Here is a 19,311-nt window from a genome sequence, read left to right on the forward strand (position 1 = left end):
GTCCAATTCCATCTTCACTTGGACTCCTGCTATCTGAAGTGTGACCCAGATAGTTTGTAGGTCAGCTTCCTTACTCACATTGTGAATTCTCAGACTACCTAGTTCCTTGCTGTTGGAGTCTGAATCCGAATTCTGTTCATCCGAACTCTTCTCAGCCACCTTATGTACCTTTCTGCACTTTTCCTGTGGTGACTTTTTGTTGCTGGTCTTCTTTCCTGACCGGCATACTTTAGCTATGTGACCAAGCTTGCCACATTTTCTACATTCCTGATTTTTAAACCAGAATTGGTTCTGATCGTGTGTTGTCTTTCCACAACGATAACATTTCACTGTACCCAAAGCCATTTGATCTACGCTGAGTACCACTGCCTTCAGCTGCATTGCCGCAGTGCCTCTCGCTGCGGCTTCGTGCGATGCTGCAATAGTGACAGCCTTATCAAGTGTAAGATCATTCTCTTCAAGCAGCCGCTTTTGTGTTCCTTCTTTCGACAATCCACACACGAATTTGTCTCTCAGTGCCTCTGTCAGTCTTTCCCCAAACTGACAGTATTTCGCTAGCTTACGTAGTTCAATTAAATACTCCGCGTTGCTTTCCTCTTTCAGTTGCGTTCTCGCATAAAATTTAAATCGATCTGCTAACATCAGCGGTGTGGGGTTCAAATGATTTCTCAGGACAGCAACAATATTAGCGAAAGCCTGATCCGCCGGTTTAGCTGGCGATAGAAGATGCTTCAATAGCCCGTATGTCTTCGCACCCATTGAGTTTAGTACGGTTAGTGCTTTATCTTCATCTGATATTTTATTTGCCTTACAATAAATCTCTATACGTTCTACATACGTGGCCCAATCTTCAACATCGGGATCGAAATCGTTGATGTTACCACGCTTGGGCATCCTCGCAATCTTCTTGAGAAACAAAAAGAAATTTTTCTTTTATTTTTTTTTTCAAAATGGCGGTTTCCCGCGCTTGTCTTCTTCCCCCGCCTACGAAAATGGCGGCTTCCCGCATTTGCCTTTCTCCCCCGCTGGCTGTAATGGCGATTGCCGTATTGCTGCGTTCGCCCTCCCCAGCGGTTCTCAAATCGTGCCTCCCAGCCCCTCTTGCAGTCCGGTCCTTTCCCCCGGCTGCGGCTGAGCTCTCCCCGGTTTTTAAAATTTTTTATCCCGCGCCTCGCGGCCTCGGTAGCTGCCCGGCCTTTTTCCCCGGTTGCGGTCGAGCTCTCTCTCGACGCTGTTGCGTCTCCCAGCCCGCTTGCAGCCCGGTCTTTTACACCGGCTGCGTTTGCATTCACCGCGGCTCCCATGCCTTACGCTGCCCCAGTCTCAGTGCCTCTGGCCCCGACTTCTGTCCGGCTCTTTTCCCCGGCCGTGGTCGAGTTCTCCGCCCTTATATCCTCCGTTTTTCCCTCCCCTACTTCACAGCCAACGTGGCCGACTTGCTGCTCATCGCTGATCGGCTTACCCACCACCGTGATAGAAGGGATGATCACTGCCTGTTGCTGATGGAAGGCTTCGTGTCAGGATTCTTCCTTGCTCTTCAGACCCGAGTCTTTTCTCAGCAGGATGATGAGGGCGGATGCCTCTTCTCGATGCCCATTAAACTGCCTTGGATATATCTCTGCCGCAGGGTAAGATCGTCATTGTCGCCACTGTTAAGTCTGTGTGTTCTAGTTATTGTTAATAAGAATCACTGCACACAGACCACAAGAGTAAATTCAACAGGACTATACTAGTCGGAGGTCAGGCTGAACTGCCCAATAAATCATTACACAGCACTTATATACCGGTGTGGTCACCACCGGTATTACAGTATACAGCAGCCAAGATAAAGTAGTGCATCTCTTAAAATAGTTCTCTTAAAGGTGGAACGGTTACATACACCACAGTGTAGACAAAAAGCAGCAACTCCTTCCCCCTCCTCTCCAAATCCCCACTCTTTCCAAATCCCAAATAAAACACTCTGTTTAAGTAGGCTCTGTGCAGACCGCTTTGTGCTGTGCAGAAATGTTTACTTTTATCCACTCGAGCCTCGACCACTTTCCCAGTATTGACTCAGCTCCCCTGCCCTTGGTGATTGGCACTTATTCAAGGCAAACACTTGCAGCTGACTGACAGTTAACCCCCACTGGCAGGCAGCTCCTGTTAACCAGAGTTTTTAAAGTTCGAGGTTAAAAACAAAAGCTTAAACTAAATATCACTTTTTACAACTTCTACTAACCCAATATTAACCAGAAATTCCCACTCTTTCCAAATTCCCAAATAAAACAGTCTGTTTAATCCTGCTCTGTGCAGACAGATTCTCCACAATCCGCAGCTTCTCCACAATCCCAGCTCTTCCACAACCCCCAGCTTCTCCGCAACCCCCAGCATCTCCACAATCCCAGCTTCTCCGCAAACCCCAGCTTCTCCGCAACCCCCAGCTTCTCCGCAACCCTCAGCTTCTCCGCAACCCCCAGCATCTCCGCAACCCCCAGCTTCTCCGTAATCCCCAGCTTCTCCGCAATCCCAGCTTCTCCACAATCCCCAGCTTCTCCGCAACCCCCAGCTTCTCCGCAACCCCCAGCTTCTCCGCAGCCCCCAGCTTCTCCGCAACCCCCAGCTTCTCCGCAACCCCCAGCTCCTCCACAATCCCCAGCCTCTCCATAATCCCAGTTTCTCCACAATCCCAGCTTCTCCACAATCCCCAGCTTCTCCACAATCCCCAGCTTCTCCGCAATCCCCAGCTTCTCCACAATCCCCAGCTTCTCCACAATCCCCAGCTTCTCCACAATCCCCAGCTTATCCACAATCCCCAGCTTCTCCGCAATCACAGCTTCTCCGCAATCCCCAGCTTCTCCGCAATCCCCAGCTTCTCCGCAACCCTCAGCTTCTCCGCAACCCCCAGCTTCTCCGCAACCCCCAGCTCCTCCACAATCCCCAGCTTCTCCATAATCCCAGTTTCTCCACAATCCCCAGCTTCTCCACAATCCCCAGCTTCTCCGCAACCCCCAGCTTCTCCGCAACCCCCAGCTTCTCCGCAACCCCCAGCTTCTCCACATCCCCCAGCTTCTCCGCAATCCCCAGCTTCTCCACAATCCCCAGCTTCTCCGCAAGCCCCAGCTTCTCCGCAAGCCCCAGCTTCTCCGCAAGCCCCAGCTTCTCCGCAACCCCCAGCTTCTCCGCATCCCCCAGCTTCTCCGCAATCCCCAGCTTCTCCGCAACCCCCAGCTTCTCCGCAACCCCCAGCTTCTCCGCAACCCCCAGCTTCTCCGCAACCCCCAGCTCCTCTTCAATCCCCAGCTTCTCCACAATCCCAGTTTCTCCACAATCCCAGTTTCTCCACAATCCTCAGCTTCTCCACAATCCCCAGCTTCTCCACAATCCCCAGCTTCTCCACAATCCCCAGCTTCTCTACAATCCCCAGCTTCTCTACAATCCCCAGCTTCTCCACAATCCCCCAGCTTCTCCACAATCCCCCAGCTTCTCCGCAATCCCCAGCTTCTCCACAAACCCCAGCTTCTCCACAACCCCCAGCTTCTCCACAACCCCCAGCTTCTCCACAACCCCCAGCTTCCCCACAATCCCCGCTTCTCCGCAATCCCCAGCTTCTCCACAACCCCCAGCTCCTCCAGACTCTCCACATATCTGAAATTCCACATCCCTTGTATGATTCTAATGAATCTCCACGGCCCCTCTCCAAGGCTTTTACCATCCTGAGATGTTACTCGTGGTGCGTGAATGAATCTGCCATTTTATAATGCTCATTGCAGAGTGTGGAAGGGGATGCCAGGACCCTCTCCAGCTATTCCTTAAGGAGCTGAGTGACTATTCCAACATTCTCCTGGCTGGCCTCCCACTTTCTACCCTCTAAACTTGAGGTCATCCAGAACTCTGCTGCCCGTGTCCTAACTCGCACCAAGTCCCGTTCGCCCATCTACCCTGTGTTTACTGCCCGTGTCCTAACTCGCACCAAGTCCCGTTCGCCCATCTACCCTGTGCTCACTGCCCGTGTCCTAACTCGCACCAAGTCCCGTTCGCCCATCTACCCTGTGCTCACTGCCCGTGTCCTAACTCGCACCAAGTCCCGTTCGCCCATCTACCCTGTGCTCGCTGACCTACATTGGCTCCCGGTCCGGCAACGCCTCGATTTTAAAATTCTCATCCTCATTTTTAAATCCCTCCATGGCCTCGCCCCTCCCTATCTCTGTAATCTCCTCCAGAGCTACAACTCCACCCCCCCCGCCACCTCCCCGAGATCTCTGCACTCCTCCAATTCTGGCCTATTGCCCATCCCCTGATTTTAATCGCTCCACCATTGGCGGCCGTGCCTTCAGCTGCCTAGGCCCTAAATTCTGGAATTCTCTCCCTAAATCTCTCTACCTCTTTTCTCCTTTAAGACGCTCCTACCTCTTTGACCAAGCTTTTGGTTACCTGCCCTAATATCGCCTTATGTGGCTCGGTGTCAGATTTTGTTTGATAATCGCTCCTGTGAAGCTCCTTGGGATGTTTTACAACATTAAAGGTGCTATATAAATGCCAGCTGTTGTTGTTGAAGGGGCAGGTGGAGTGGGAGTAATAGGATCGCTCGACCAAAGAGCTGGCACAGGCACGATGAGCCAAATGGTCACATTCCCAGCTGTGTGATTCTATGATTCTCTCCCTCCAACCTGTCTGCTTCTGACGGGCTCCATTCCAACCTTTTACGAGGTCTGATTGGGGTAATAATGTAGTAATACTATTCCACCAGGATTTATTGACCCCAGCGATTAAGAGCCACATAATACCATACAACGGATTGGTAAACTAAATTACAGTTCCATTTCCTAAACAATAAAACAGAGAACCTGTTCCTTTGAGAGTTCCGAGGCAGTGGAATGATCAGTTCTGTGGTGCTTGAGATCTTCTCCCTTTGACTTCCTCCGAGATGGCTCTTCTGTCTTCCGCACCGACTGCAGAGCCACCAGATGGAAAAGGCCTTTTTATATCTTCTGAATACAGATAGCTGTTTGTTGATTTACATGTCTGGTTGCACTCCTTCTGTAACGTATGCACCAACCTGTTTATCTATGGTAGCTGGGTCACAATATTCTGTTCCAGTAAATGCAATCTAAGTCACGTAGTCTCAAAAAAATTTTGAGATATTTCTCATTCTTCCTTCGTCAGGTAAGCCATCAGATCTTCTGATATACATCACCCCTAGTTAATAATTCACATTCCGGTACAATTATAAAAAAACGCTTCTCTTGAAAAAAACTTTCTCAAGTTTGCTTAATACAGTATAACATGATAAGCAAAGGAACTCTGATTCTCTCCCTCCAACCTATCTTGTTCTAACAAGCTCCAGTCCCAGCTTTCGAGAGGTCCGATTGGGGTTGATACTGAAAACCTTCACTGCCAGGGAAAAGAAGTAGATTTTTCTTGTAAAACATTAGGCTGACACATGGGTTGAAACATTGATGTCACATTAAAGAGATGCTGGTCATCATGCAAATGGAGAGACTGTGCATCTTTTAGCAGGGCTCCTCATTGCTCTCACGTTAGTCTATTCCCTGTGGCCCATCAAATGGCAAATATATTGTCAATGCCAGGTACCTGCTGCACGTTCTCACACTCACACAAATTAGCTGCTGCATACCTGGGTCACATCTTTTCTCATATCCCTTAGTCCAACATATATCCCTTTAACCCTTTGCTGTCTGTTTGCAGGAGAATGTCACACATGACAGGTGAGAGAGCATGCAGATCAGAAAGAGGTCTTGTGCTGAGAGGATACATTCTACACGTTGGAGGTTTTCACAATCAGATCAGGATGGTGTAATGATCAATAACATATCATTCTATAGTGGACACTAGGTGGAGCCGTAGAGCTGTGTAGAGCTGTATATAGCTGTATGTATATAAGACTACACTACCCAGCTGTATGTATATTAAGACTACATTACCCATGAGGCACTAGGCTACCCACAAGGCAGCAGTCAATATGGATGCCTCTACAGATACTGTACCTAGTCCACATGGGCTCAATAAAGTGTCTAGCAAAAGCTAGCTGTGTTCATAATAAGAATGTCTATTTATTAATGAACATAAGATGGTACCAGGATTGGTGAAGATCAGCTGAAAATTGTGAAAAGCGACATGGAGAATTTGAAGCCACCAGAGCGTTTGAAACTCACAGGAAATACCGACTACAATTGGCAGACTTTTAAACAACAATTCGAACTCTACATTGCAGCCATCGGATTCGGTACGAAGCCAGACGCAAGGAAGATAGCGTTGCTGCTTACGGTTGCAGGCCCACAGGTGATAGAGGTATTTAATACATTTGTATTTAATCCAGAGGAGAGCAGAGAAAAATTAGAAGATGTGCTAAAAAAATTTGATGCACATTGCTCTCCCAAAAAGAATGAGACCTATGAAAGATACATCTTCTGTTCTCGGACACAGCAGCAAAATGAGATTTTTGATTGCTTTATAACTGATCTGAAACTGAAAGCACAGACATGTAATTTCTCTGAGCTGAATGCATCCATGATTCGTGACCAGATTGTGTTTGGTATTCATGATATAAAAGTCAGGGAACGTTTGTTGAGAGAAACCGAACTAAATTTGGAAAATGCTGTGAAAATATGCCAAGCCAGCGAGCTAGCTCGAAAGCACGCGAAGATTTTCAGTGAAATCAGTAATGATGCGATTGTAATGAATGATAATGCTGCTGTCGGTGCTGTGTCCTACAAGGGGAAGAAATGTGGACAGAACAGAAATGAAAAGCAATCAGAGGATGACATTTTTAATTGTAAACGCTGTGGTTACAAACACCAGTTAAGACAATGCCCAGCGTTTGGAAAAATGTGCACAAAGTGTAATGGAAAGAATCACTTTGCCATACAATGCTTGTCAAAAGTAAAAACTAAGAAAGGGCAAAGGGTTAATGTAATTGAGGACACTGATTTAAGTGAGACTTTTTTGTAGGAATGGTGTCATGTGACAATATCAAAAAGGATACAGAAAATGTGCAGCCCTCAGAAATGGACAATGCTGAACATAAAGTTAATGCAGTAAAAGAGGACAAATGGATGATCCCACTGTAGGTAAATGGAGAATTAGTTACCTTGAAACTAGACACTGGGGCAAAAGCAAACTTAATCAGTATGAGTGACATTAACAATATGAAAGAAAAGCCCAAAATACAGAAAAAGTCAGTACTACTGAAGGACTATAATGGACAGAAAATAGATAGCTTAGGTGTATGCAGACTTAAAGTGACAGTCAAAGACAAAGTGCATCATCTCATGTTTTCTGTTGTGGCTGAAAGACTTGATTCACTACTGGGTGACAAAGCTTGTGAGGATTTAGAACTGGTCAAGAGAGTCTACCGTATAAAATGTGCCATAAGCAGACCAGATGACACAGTGGATTCTGTAGTGAATAATTTCCAGGATGTGTTCAAAGGATTTGGAGTTCTGCCATTCACTTACAAGATCCAGCTAAAGCAGGATGCTCAGCCAGTGCTACGGCAGCGCCCCTCGCAGAGAGTCGCCGGTACCGCAATCTCATCTACAGCAGCTTCCCTCGCAGACAGTCACCGGTACCGCAGCCTCATCTACAATAGCGCCCCTCGCAGACAGTCGCCGGTACCGCAGCCTCATCTACAGCAGTGCCCCTCGCAGACAGTCACCGGTACTACAGCCTCATCTACGGCAGCGCCCCTCGCAGACAGTCGCCGGTACCGCAACCTCATCAACAGCAGCTTCCCTCGCAGACAGTCACCGGTACCGCAGCCTCATCTACAGTAGCGCGCCTTGTAGACAGTCGCCGGTACTGCAGCCTCATCTACAGCAGCGCCCCTCGCAGGCAGTCGCCGAAACATAGAAGATAGGAGCAGGAGTAGGCCATTCGGCCCCTCGAGCCTTATCCGCCATTCAATGAGATCATGGCTAATCATCCAAATTCAGTACCCTGTCCCTTCCTTCTCCCCATATCCCTTGATCCCTTTAGCCTTAAGAAATATATCTAAATCCTTCTTGAATATATTTAATGAATTGGCCTCCACTGCCTTTTCTGGTGGAGAATTCCACAGGTTCATCACTCTCTGGGTGACGAAATTCCTCCTCATCTCTGTCCTAAATGGCTTACCCCTTATCCTTAGACTGAGACCCCTGGTTCTGGACTCCCCGGCCATCGGGAACATCCTTCCTGCATCTAGTCTGTCTAGTCCTGTCATCATTTTATAAGTTTCAATGAGATCCCCTCTCATTCTTCTAAACTCCAGCGAGTATAAGCCCAATCGACCCAATCTCTCCTCATATGTCATTCCTGCCATCCCAGGTATCAGTCTGGTGAATATTCACTGCACTCCCTCCATGGCAAGAACATCCTCCCTCAGATAAGGCGACCAAAACTGCATACAATACTCAAGGTGTGGTCTCACCAAGGCCCTGTACAACTGCAGCAAGACATCCTTGTTCCTGTACTCGAACCCTTTCGCTATGAAGGCCAACATACCATTTGCCTTCTTAACCGCCTGCTGCACCTGCATGCTTACCTTCAGCGACTGGTGCACAAGGACACCCAGGTCTCGTTGCACTTCCCCTTCTCCCAATCTATTGCCGTTCAGATAATAATCTGCCTTCCTGTTTTTGCCACCAAAGTGGATAACCTCGCATTTATCCACATTATACTGCATCTGCCATGCTTTTGCCCAATCACCTCTTCCTCCTTCTCTATGTCTGACTCGGACACAGTGTCAGCTTGAGGGGCCGCCTCCTCACCTGGCGAGTCACCATCTGAAAGCAGGGAGGCACAAGAGTTGCTTTAGTGTGAGGACAGGGCGGCAGCGAGGGAGGCATGAGTGCTGCTGTGCACTGCATTGGTTCGATAGTGGCAAAGGATGCTGGTGTGAGGCGCAAGTGGAAAGGGAGAGGTCAAAAAGGTGATGACCTTACCATTGGTGCCCAGAACAGGGTCAGCATCTCCAGTGGCGACGGGGCCACTCAGCCGGCCTGCCATGATCTGCTCCACTCTCTGCTCGAGGTCGCTCAGCTGTTTCAGGTCAGGACGGCCTCCCCTGCTCTGTCGCTGCTGTCTTCTGTTATGCGCCAGCTTGGACTGCAAGAGAAAGGACCGCCTCTAAGTACAGTGTCAAGCCCTGATATTGCCCGCACTGCCTCCCATGGTCGAATAGCCCTGACAGTGTCTAAAGTCCTGAATGTGCAAGTGCTTTTCATGACAGTCCCATAGCTGCTGGATGAGGGCTGGCCATTAGAGCTTTCAGACTCGTTTGGCCATAAAGTGAGGTGCACATGCAGGGATGAGGAGGATTCTGGAAAGGGTACTCACCCTGACAACCCGAGTGAGGACGTTGAATTTTTTCCGGCACTGGGTTGGTGTCCTGCCAACCACGCTGTTGGACATGACCTTGTTTGCCACATCCCTCCATGCTTTCCGATATTCGGTGGGCAGCGGCTTCCTGCCACCCTCAGGGAAGAGGATATGGCGCCTGCGGTCCACTGCACCAACCAGCAGCCTCAGGTCACCCTCGCCGAAGCGCTGCACTCTCTCCCTGGCCTTCTCCATTCTCCTGGGCATGGAGCTGTTCCAGAAGCAGTGTTCAGGCCTTGCCTTAGGGCTGCAGCGTGCAGGGCGTGGCAGCCAAGCAATTCCACCCTCCCCCTTTAAGTGCTGACCGGCGCCTGACTGTCTGCCCTCAATGAGCAACTCGCCGCACCTGCGCTGCACCCGCCCTCGGTGTTTGCGCCCTGGATCGCCGGCTTAGCGCCTAATGATAGTCGTGCATCGCCTGCTTTAGCGCAGCAGCAACCTCTTGGGGCAATGCAACTGAATATCGGCGAAGGTGGTGCTAAGTTGCGCCGGGCGCAAAAGTTAGCGAACGCCATGCTGTAGCGCCCCAAATGTGGCTATACTGAATTTCTAGGTCTTGGTGTCTAAATTCTATTAGTGCTGCCTCCTTAAGAGGGACACTTGTGGAGCTGACTCTTCTTATTACTGGCAATTGTCAATTTAAAGTCAACTACAATTTCCACACTTTTGTACTCTATACCTCTATTTATGAAGCCCAGAATCCCGTAAGCCTTTTTAACTGCTTTCTCAACCTGTCCTTCCACCTTCAACGATTTGTGCACACATACCCCCAGGTCTCTCTGTTCCTGCACCCCCTTCAGGATTGTACCAGTTAGTTTATATGTCCTCTCCTCATTCTTTCTAACAAAATGTATCACTTCACACTCTTCTGCGTTAAATTTCATCTGCCACGTGTCCGCCCATTTCACCTGCCTGTCTATGTCTTCCTGACTTCTATCACTCTCCTCCTCACTGTTTGCTATACTTCCAAGTTTAGTCTCATCTGCATATTTTGAAATTGTGCTCTGTACACCCATGTCCAAGTCATTAATATGTATCAAGAAAAGCAGTGGTCCTAGAACTGACCCCTTAGGATCACCACTGTATACCTTCATCCAGTCCAAAAAATAACCGTTCACCACTACTCTGTTTCCTGTCACTCAGCCAATTCTGTATCCATGTCCACTGTCCCTTTTATACCATGGGCTTCAACTTTGCTGGCAAGCCTATTATGTGGCACTTTGTCGAACGCCTTTTTGAAATCCATGTTCACTATGTCAACTGTATTACCCTCATCAATCCTCCCTGTTGCCTCATCAAAGAACTCGTGAAGTTAGTTAAACACGATTTGCCTTTAACAAATCCGTGCTGGCTTTCCTTAATTAAACCACACTTGTCCAAGTGACTGTTAATTTTGTCCCTGATTACTGTTTCTCAAAGCTTCCCCACTACCGAGGTCAAACTGAATGGCCTGCAGTTGCTGGGTTTATCTTTACACACTTTTTTGAACAAGAGAATAAAATTTGCAGTTCTCCAGTCCTCTGGCACCACCCCCGTATCTAAGGAGGATTGGAAGATTATGGCCAGTACCACCGCGATTTCCTCCCTAAATTCCCACAGCATCCTAGAATGCATCCCATCCACTCCTGGTGATTTATCTACTTTAAATACAGCCAGCCTTTCTAATACCTCTTTTTTATGAATTTTTATCCTATCAACTATCTCCACTACCTCCTCCTTTACTATGCCTGATGTAAGAAAAGGAGACTTACCATCAAGTAACTTTAAATTAAGCTTTAAGTAACTTATAAACACACTATATACAGAGAGAGGTCTTTACCATGCCTCTGGTAGAAGCCTCTTACAATACTGAACAGACTAGTATTTATACCAGTCCAACAGGAAGTGACATGACAGGAAGTGAGGTATGTACACAGTTCATAGTTCACAGTTCACAGTTCACAGGAAGTGATGACATAACTTCCCGGAAGTTATTATTTTTATCACATTCTTCCCTCCTGCAGAATTCGGAGGCTGTGGTCTACCTTTTGGTCCGCAGCCGCCGAACAAGGAAGAGTCGCACCCGTTTGGATTCCCGTCGTAGAGGGTCGCTGGTCCGCTTACATGCGGTTGGCCATTGGTCAGAGTCTGGATTGCCCTGTGAAGGGTCGGGGAGATCATGGCTTCGAGTACGAGCCCCAATAGGTTCAAAGTCGAACTGCCTCTGTTCAGAGGGAGGTGCAGAGCTGGTCTGTGGTAGATCAGTACTTTCATGCGCGGTACTGGGAGGGTCGCAACCTTGAGCACGAGGTTCTACCGGCACCAAGCTAGTTGGTGTCCGATCAGGATCCTGGAGAGGGGTACCCGATAGGTCACAAGAGTTTCCTGGTGAAATACCATCACCCGATGTCCCACTAGGTCCTGGTGGGCAGGGAGCCAGATCCCGTAATGATACGGTAGATTCTCGGCCTTCGGAATATCGTATGTTTGCATAGGTGGTGTTGGCATCGGTTAGTTCGACCTCGTCTACAAGGGTGTCATTTTTAGACGTCCGAACGTATCTTCGGAGTAATACAGGTCCAGGAGTAGGTAGCCATGACGGGAGTGATGTCCCATGAGATGAGCGATGCTGGAATCCAAAGAACCGCTCATGAGGTGTAGTATTTGTGGCTGTAGAAAGCAGGGACCGTATAGAGTGCAATGCATCCGGAAGCACTGTTTCGCATTGCTGGTCTGGTAGGCCCCGAGATCTTAAAGCGAGACGTACGGAATTCCAGATGATACCGTTATACCTCTCTACCTGCCCGTTTCCGATGGGATGGTATGGTGTTGTTTTGCTTGTAGCAATTCCCCGTTCTGAGAGGTAGTCCTTGAGTTCTCTTGACATAAAGGATGGACCCCGATCTGAGTGAATATAAGCCGGCATGCCACAGAGAGAAAATACCTGCTCAAGGCAGCAGATTACTGTGGACGCCAGCATATTGGAGCAGGGGAAGGCAAACGGAAAACGTGAATATTCGTCGATCATGGTGAGCAAATATGTGTTCCGAGTTGAAGAGGGCACTGGGCCCTTAAAATCGATGCCAAGTCGTTGCATCGGTTGGGTTGCATGTATGAGTATACCATCTGAGGGGCGGAAGAACTGAGGTTTTAATTCCGCACAAAGCCGGCATTCTGAGCATATTTTCTTTACATCTCCAGTGGAAAAAGGGAGATTCCGTGATCGTACGAAATGTAGCATGCGCGTAACGCCAGGATGACACAATCCATTGTGGACATCCATGAGAGTAGAGGATGACATAGTGGAGCAGAATGCCCGTGTGAGGGTGTCCGGGGCCACATTCTCCTTGCCAGGCCGATAGAGAATGGTATAACCAAAAGAGGCCAGTTCCATCCTCCAAAGTTGTATTTTATTATTCTTAATTTTGGTTCGTTTTCGATTATCGAGCATGAAGGCAACTGATCGTTGGTCCGTGATCAATGTAAAGTGCTGGCGAGCTAGAAAATGGTTCCACTTCCGTACTGCCTCTATGATGGCTGTGGCTTCTTTCTCAACCGGAGGATAATGTAGCTCTGCACCTTGTAAGGTCCTGGACATAAATGCTACAGGACGACCTTCCTGATTCAGAGTAGCCGAGATCGCCACCTCCGAGGCATCACATTCAACCGTGAAAGGGAGATTCTCATCAATGGAGTGAAGAGCCGCTTTCTCCAACTGTTTTTTGAGAAGGTTAAAGGCTGCAACAGCCGCTTTTCCCAGTGGAAATGATCTAGCATGCAGCAAGGGTCGGATTTTGTCCGAAAAATGAGGAATCCATTTAGCGTAATATGCAAACAGACCGAGAGCCCGACGTAAAGAAGCCGGATTCTTAGGTGACGGGAGCTCTTGGAGCGGGTGAAGTCTTTCTGGGTCTGGTTTAATGATACCATTGCCTATGCAGTAGCCAAGGATGTTGATGGTCGGTTGCGACTCAACAGATTTGGATTCATTCAGGGTCAAATTACGGCGATGGAGGGCATCCCGAAATTTTTGGAGGTTGGCGTCGTGTTCCTGTTGATCGTGACCTGCAATGGTAATGTTATCAAGATAGGGAAAGGTGTCCCTTAGGTTTTCCTGCTTAACCAGGCCTTCCATTGCCCGTTGGAAGACAGCCACTCCATTAGTAACCCCGAATGGGAGGCGACGAAATTGGTACAGCCGTCCATTAGCCTCAAAGGCCGTGTACTGCTTATCTGAGACCTTCAAGGGTAACTGATGATAGGCACTTTTTAAATCGTAAGTTGAGAACACTTTGTATTCGGCCAGTTTATTAACCATATCATCAATGCGTGGCAATGGGTAGGCGTCCAAGTCGGTATATTGATTGATGGTTTGCGAATAATCGATGCATAGTCGCTGTTTGTGAGGTTTTAGAGGGTTCTTGACAATGACGACTTGAGCCCGCCAGGGCGACGAACATGGTTCGATGATATCCTCTGCTAGAAGTCGAGAGATTTCAGCCGCAATAAAAGATTGGTCTTCCTGATTAAAGCGCCGCGATTTCGTTATTATTGGTTTGCATTGAGGCGGAATACTGGCAAATAATGAGGGTTCATCAAGTGAAGCTGCTGATAATGCACAAAATGGTAATTTAGACGGTATATTAGAAATAGTAAGTCCGGGTTTGGATCCACCAAACTCAATGGTGAGTTTCTTATGCTGTTTTTGGAAGTCCAGCCCTAAGAGGAGATCACTACATAAGTCCTTGAGCACCGAAAGTCGGGTGGAGGGATACATACGACCATGAAGTGTCATATCAACAACACAAAAGCCGGAGATTCTGGTATTAAGTGATGACTGGGCCATCGCAATTGCCTGGTCCGATGGGAAGACATGTAGTTTCAATTTCGCAACAATCTGTTCCTTAATGAAACTATCAGTACTTCCTGAGTCAATTAAGGCATCTAAGGTATGCCCTTTAATTGAAATTTTTGTGGCTGCATGAGACAGGTTCTGTGGGCAAGCAGCTGTAATTGGTGTCGTTGCACAGAGAGAGGCTAAAACTCTCGGTGTGCTTCTTCGGGAGAGAGCTCGAGAGGAAGCTTGATAGGTCCTAGCTGGAGCATCTTGATAGGCCCTAATTGGGGCAGTTCGGTAGGCCTTAGCTGGATTGGCCCTCGTAGAGGCCCTTGATAGGCAAACTTTAGCAAAGTGTCCTTTTTTCCCGCAATAACTGCAGATTGCATTGCGAGCAGGGCAGGTTTTCCTAGGGTGAAAAGCATCTCCACAAAAGAAGCATTCCTTCCTAGATTGCCAAGAGGCTGCTAAAGTGGGATCATCCTCGTCTTCTTCATCGGAATTATCAGAATTAGATTCCCCCATGATAGGGTTCACCTGAGACCGCTTGAATTGTCTGGTTGCAGCTACAGCAGCAGATCGAGATCTGGGCAGCTGATAGAGGTCTGCATTTCTCTTTGCCAAATCCAGAGAACAAGCTAGGTCAAAAGCTTTTTGTAGCTCAAGTGTTTTACTTTCTAGTAGACGCTGGCGTATAAATGGAGAGGCAATCCCACAGATGAAAGCATCACGAATCATTTCTTGGCGGTACAGCTCAGCTGAGGCTGCCTGAAAGTTACAATCTACGCTGAGCCTGCGAAGTTCTTGCAGGAATTCGTCAATTGATTCCCCTGGCCCTTGTCGGGCTGTGGCCAGTAGATGTCTAGCGTAGACCTCATTTGGGGACTTCGCATACAGTTTCTTAAGTGCCCGAATCACCTCTTCGTAATTATCCCATTCATCAACATATTCGAATACTTTTGGGGTCACATAATTGACAAGTATCTTCAATTTAGCAGCAGCATCCGCTTTACATTCATCCAGAAAATTCTCAAAAGTACGATACCAATGCTTCCATACCCTGCCAGCTGCTGGTGTATTCGGGTCCAAGTCCAGACGAATAGGTCTAAGGATTTTCTCCATGATGGGTGGTTCCCTGGATCCTTAACTTCCGAGTTTGTCTGAAGGTCGAGTATTTGTCAGTGTAAATACTAAGTTACTTAAATTGATGTAAGAAAAGGAGACTTGCCATCAAGTAACTTTAAATTAAGCTTTAAGTAACTTATAAACACACTATATACAGAGAGAGGTCTTTACCATGCCTCTGGTAGAAGCCTCTTACAATACTGAACAGACTAGTATTTATACCAGTACAACAGGAAGTGACATGACAGGAAGTGAGGTATGTACAAGTTCATAGTTCACAGTTCACAGTTCACAGGAAGTGATGACATAACTTCCCGGAAGTTATTATTTTTATCACAATGCCTATGGCAGCATCATCTTCCTTGGTGAAGACAGATGCAAAGTATTCATTTAGTACCTCAGCCATACCCTCTGCCTCCATGAATAGGTCTCCTTTTTGGTCCTTAATCAGCCCCATCCCTCCTCTTACTACCTTTTACTATTTATATGGCCATAGAAGACTTTTGGATTACCTTTCATGTTGGCTGCAATTCTATTCTCATACCCTCTCTTTGCCCCTCATTTGATTTTTCACTTCTCCTCTGAACTTTCTATATATAGCCTGATTCTCAGATGCATTTGCAACTTGACATCTGTCATACTCGCTCTTTTTCTGCTTCATCATATTCTCTATCTCTTTCATCATCCAGCGAGCCCTGACTTTAGTTGTCCTGCCTTCCCCCCTCGTTGGAAAGTACCTCAACTGCACCTGAACTATTTCCTCTTTAAAGGCAGCCTATTGTTCATTACAGTTTTTCCTGCCAATCTTTGATTCCAGTTTACCCGGGCCAGATCCGTTCTCATCCCACTGAAGTTGCATTTCCCCCTGTTAAACATTTTTACTCTAGATTGCTCTCTGTCCTTTTTCATAGCTAACCAAAACATTATGATACTATGATCACTGTTCCCTAAATGTTCACCTATTGAAACTTGCTCCACCTGACCAACCTCATTCCCCAGTCTGGAGTGCAGTTACGTTGAAAGACTGAAGAAGCTGGTGTTGTTCTCCTTGGAGCAGAGAGAATTGAGAGGAGATTTGATAGAGGTGTTCAAATCCATGAGGGGTGTGGACAGAGTAGATAGAGAGAAACTGTTCCCATTGGCAGAAGGGTGGAGAACCGGAGGGCACAGATTTAAGGTGATTGGCAAAAGAACCAAAGGCCACGTAAGAAAGACTTTTTTACGCAGCGAGTGGTTAGGATTTGGAATGTTCTCCCTGAAAGGGCGGTGGAGGCAGATTCAATCACAGCTTTCAAAAGGGAGTTGGATAAGTATCTGAAGGGAAGAAATGTGCAGTGTACGGGGAAAGGGCGGGGGAGTGGGACTGGCTGAAGTGCTCTTGCAGAGAGCCGGCACGGGCTCGACGGGCCGAATGGCCTCCTTCCCCGCTGTAACCATTCTATGATTCGATGGTTCTATGACCATGTGCTGTAACTTTAAAAAAGGTTAAAAGGAAATTGAACAAATTAAATTAAAGTACTGTTCCTTATGGTGATGCAGCACTCCAGTCCCTGCGGTGCCCACCGGTCGCGGAATGCCTCGAGCGTGCCGGCAAACACCGCGTGCTCCATCTCCAGGGCCAGCCAGGGGTGAACGTGGCCGCGGAAGAGAGGCAGGCAGTCGGGCCGAACAACCCCCTGGACCGCCCGCTGCCTGGACCAGTTAATGGCCACTTTGGCCAGGCCCAGGAGCAGTCCCACGAGGAGGTCCCCCGACCTGCCCGCTCCCTTCCGCACCGGGTGACCGAATATCAGGAGCGTGGGACTGAAGTGCAGCCAAAAATCGAGGAGCAGCCCCTTCAAATTCGCTCCCCAGGATGAAGGTCGGCATCCTATTGGGTGAGCGTGAGGCCTGTCTGGACGGATGAATGAACGCACGCATGCACGCAGGGAGACAAATGACACGCACGCACGCAGACATTCACAATGGAATTTACACTTGAGCGAACGAACAGAGGAATGAATGACTGAATGATTGAGCGATGTCAGTAGGACTGGCGAATACGGGTTCTTTCTTTTCTTGGTTTATTAAACAGTGGCAGCTTGTACTGTAAACATTATTGATTTACCTGTAAAAATGAATTATTGTATTTATATTGTTGACCATTAAGCTGTTTTTGAGGCTTTATCCTTTTTATTGTGGTCAATGAATGTAATGGATTTACTATGTAATTGATGAGTTGTATAAGTAATGTTGTACATGAATATTAAAATTTAAAAAAAGGACAGCAGGTAATACCAAGCAAAAATGAAGAGTTACTAGATTGCCAATAGGACTGGTGTAAAATTGTTTTTCACTATGGGTACCTGTACTGTTAATATTGTTGATTTGTCTGTAAAATTTACCACTGCATTTGGACTGTTAGTCCTAAAGCTGTTTTTAAGGCTTTGTTTTATTGTGGTTAATGAATGTAATGGGTTTATTATGTAATTGATGAGTTGTGACAAGTACTGCCATATTTAAATAAATATGTTCCACACAAAAAAAGAAAAAAATAAGTTTAAACAAGGCCCCAATCTCTCCGTGTGCCCCGTGGGAATGCGGGTTCACATTGGGAGCCCGTGGGCCAATCAGACCATTCATTTACTGCGGGTTAAACAAGGGGATAAAAAGGGGGAGTCGGCTCTACAGCCTCACTTACCTGGGAGCCTCGCTTGTTAGAATGGAGGGGCTGCGGGTTCTGGGCTTGTTCTTTCTTACAATCTGTTCATCTCAGCCGCCCTCTCTCCTTCTCCCCGCCGATCAATGTTGGCTGGATACCGAATTCCGCCAAGACTGCGGCTTTGGGGGAATTGAAGGCAGTGAGTGTGTGCGGAAAGGCTGCTGCTTTGATGCCGGGAGCCGGGATGTGCCGCCGTGTTTCTATTCACTCCACAATCTGCCAGGTGGGTGTATTCTCGGCTCGCCTATATTCTGGGCCAGGGCTTCCCAGGACCAGCCGCAATCCAACTGCACTGGGGATTCCCTGGACAGTATCCTCTCTCCTCCTGTCCTGAAACATCAGCTGTGTTTAGTTCTACAGTTTGAAAGTGTGATCATTGAGATCCTGACCCAAGATCTCTCCTTCCTTCTCTATGCGACTTGGGACTTCTGATGGTTGAATTGCGCCCCAGGATAGGAGGGCAGAGTAAAGATCAGTCCCTGGCTGGCACTGACCGGACAGGGTGTGGATTTGATGCAGGTCTTGTGTAACCAGTCCAGTAGGGATGGAGTTGGTGAACCGTCTCCAGTAGATGGAGAATTGGGGAGTGGACGGGGAGAGAAAGAAACTAGAAGCTGGTGCTGAGCTGGGCGGAGTTTCTCCCCCTCCCGGTAACGGTTCCCTTGCCATTCCCCGTGCAGCAACTAACCGCCTTTCATTGACTCTCTTGCAGTGTGCACCAAGGATGGGCGGGTCCTGATCGCCATCTCCAAGGATTTGACGCTGCCTCCTGTAGACCTGACAACGGTCCATCTGAAGGATGGACACGGAGCGGAGTGCAGTCCGACCGTGGCCTCTGCAGACACTGTGCTCTTTCAGTTCGCAGTCACTGAGTGTGGCACTACTCAGCGGGTAGGTATTGTGGGCTGGGAGCCCCATCAATGGCTGTCAGTCGGGTGGGAAAGAGTGGGTCTAAAGGGCAATGGGGGCCCTGAAAGACACTACATGTGATAAGGCAATGGCAGACTTGCTCAATTTCCCTGCAATCGGTCTACTCCTGGTCCTCTGTAATGATGGTCTTCTGTCTCTTGTAGCTGGACGGGGTGAACGCCGTCTATGAAACGGATGTGTTGGGTTAGTTTGAGATCTTGGATGGAGCTTTGGGATCGGTGACCCGGGACAGCCCCTTCAGGTGAGACTGGGAGCACATGAAGCGGGTAGAGAAGGTGAGGAGCTGAATTCTCCAGCCGTGTCCGTTCTCTTGCAGGCTACATGTCCAGTGCAGTTACAAGGGGAGCCAGGAGTCTGAACTGCAGGTGAAGCCCCGAGTTTA

At 48.0% G+C, this 19,311-nt stretch overlaps 1 pseudogene across 1 annotated transcript in view; it reads left to right on the top strand.

The window, feature by feature from the left end:
- Positions 1 to 19,186: 19,186 nt before the first annotated feature.
- The window catches only part of LOC147101924 (zona pellucida sperm-binding protein 4-like), a 72,505-nt pseudogene continuing 72,380 nt past the window's right edge, over positions 19,187 to 19,311 (top strand). The window contains exon 1 of the transcript XR_015073317.1: positions 19,187 to 19,204. The product of XR_015073317.1 is annotated as a zona pellucida sperm-binding protein 4-like (transcript). The remainder of the gene's footprint in view (positions 19,205 to 19,311) is intronic.

Source organism: Somniosus microcephalus, chromosome 23 (assembly GCF_052327205.1).
Source record: "Somniosus microcephalus isolate GS21.2 chromosome 23, FLI_Smic_1.0, whole genome shotgun sequence".
NCBI lineage: Eukaryota > Metazoa > Chordata > Chondrichthyes > Squaliformes > Somniosidae > Somniosus > Somniosus microcephalus.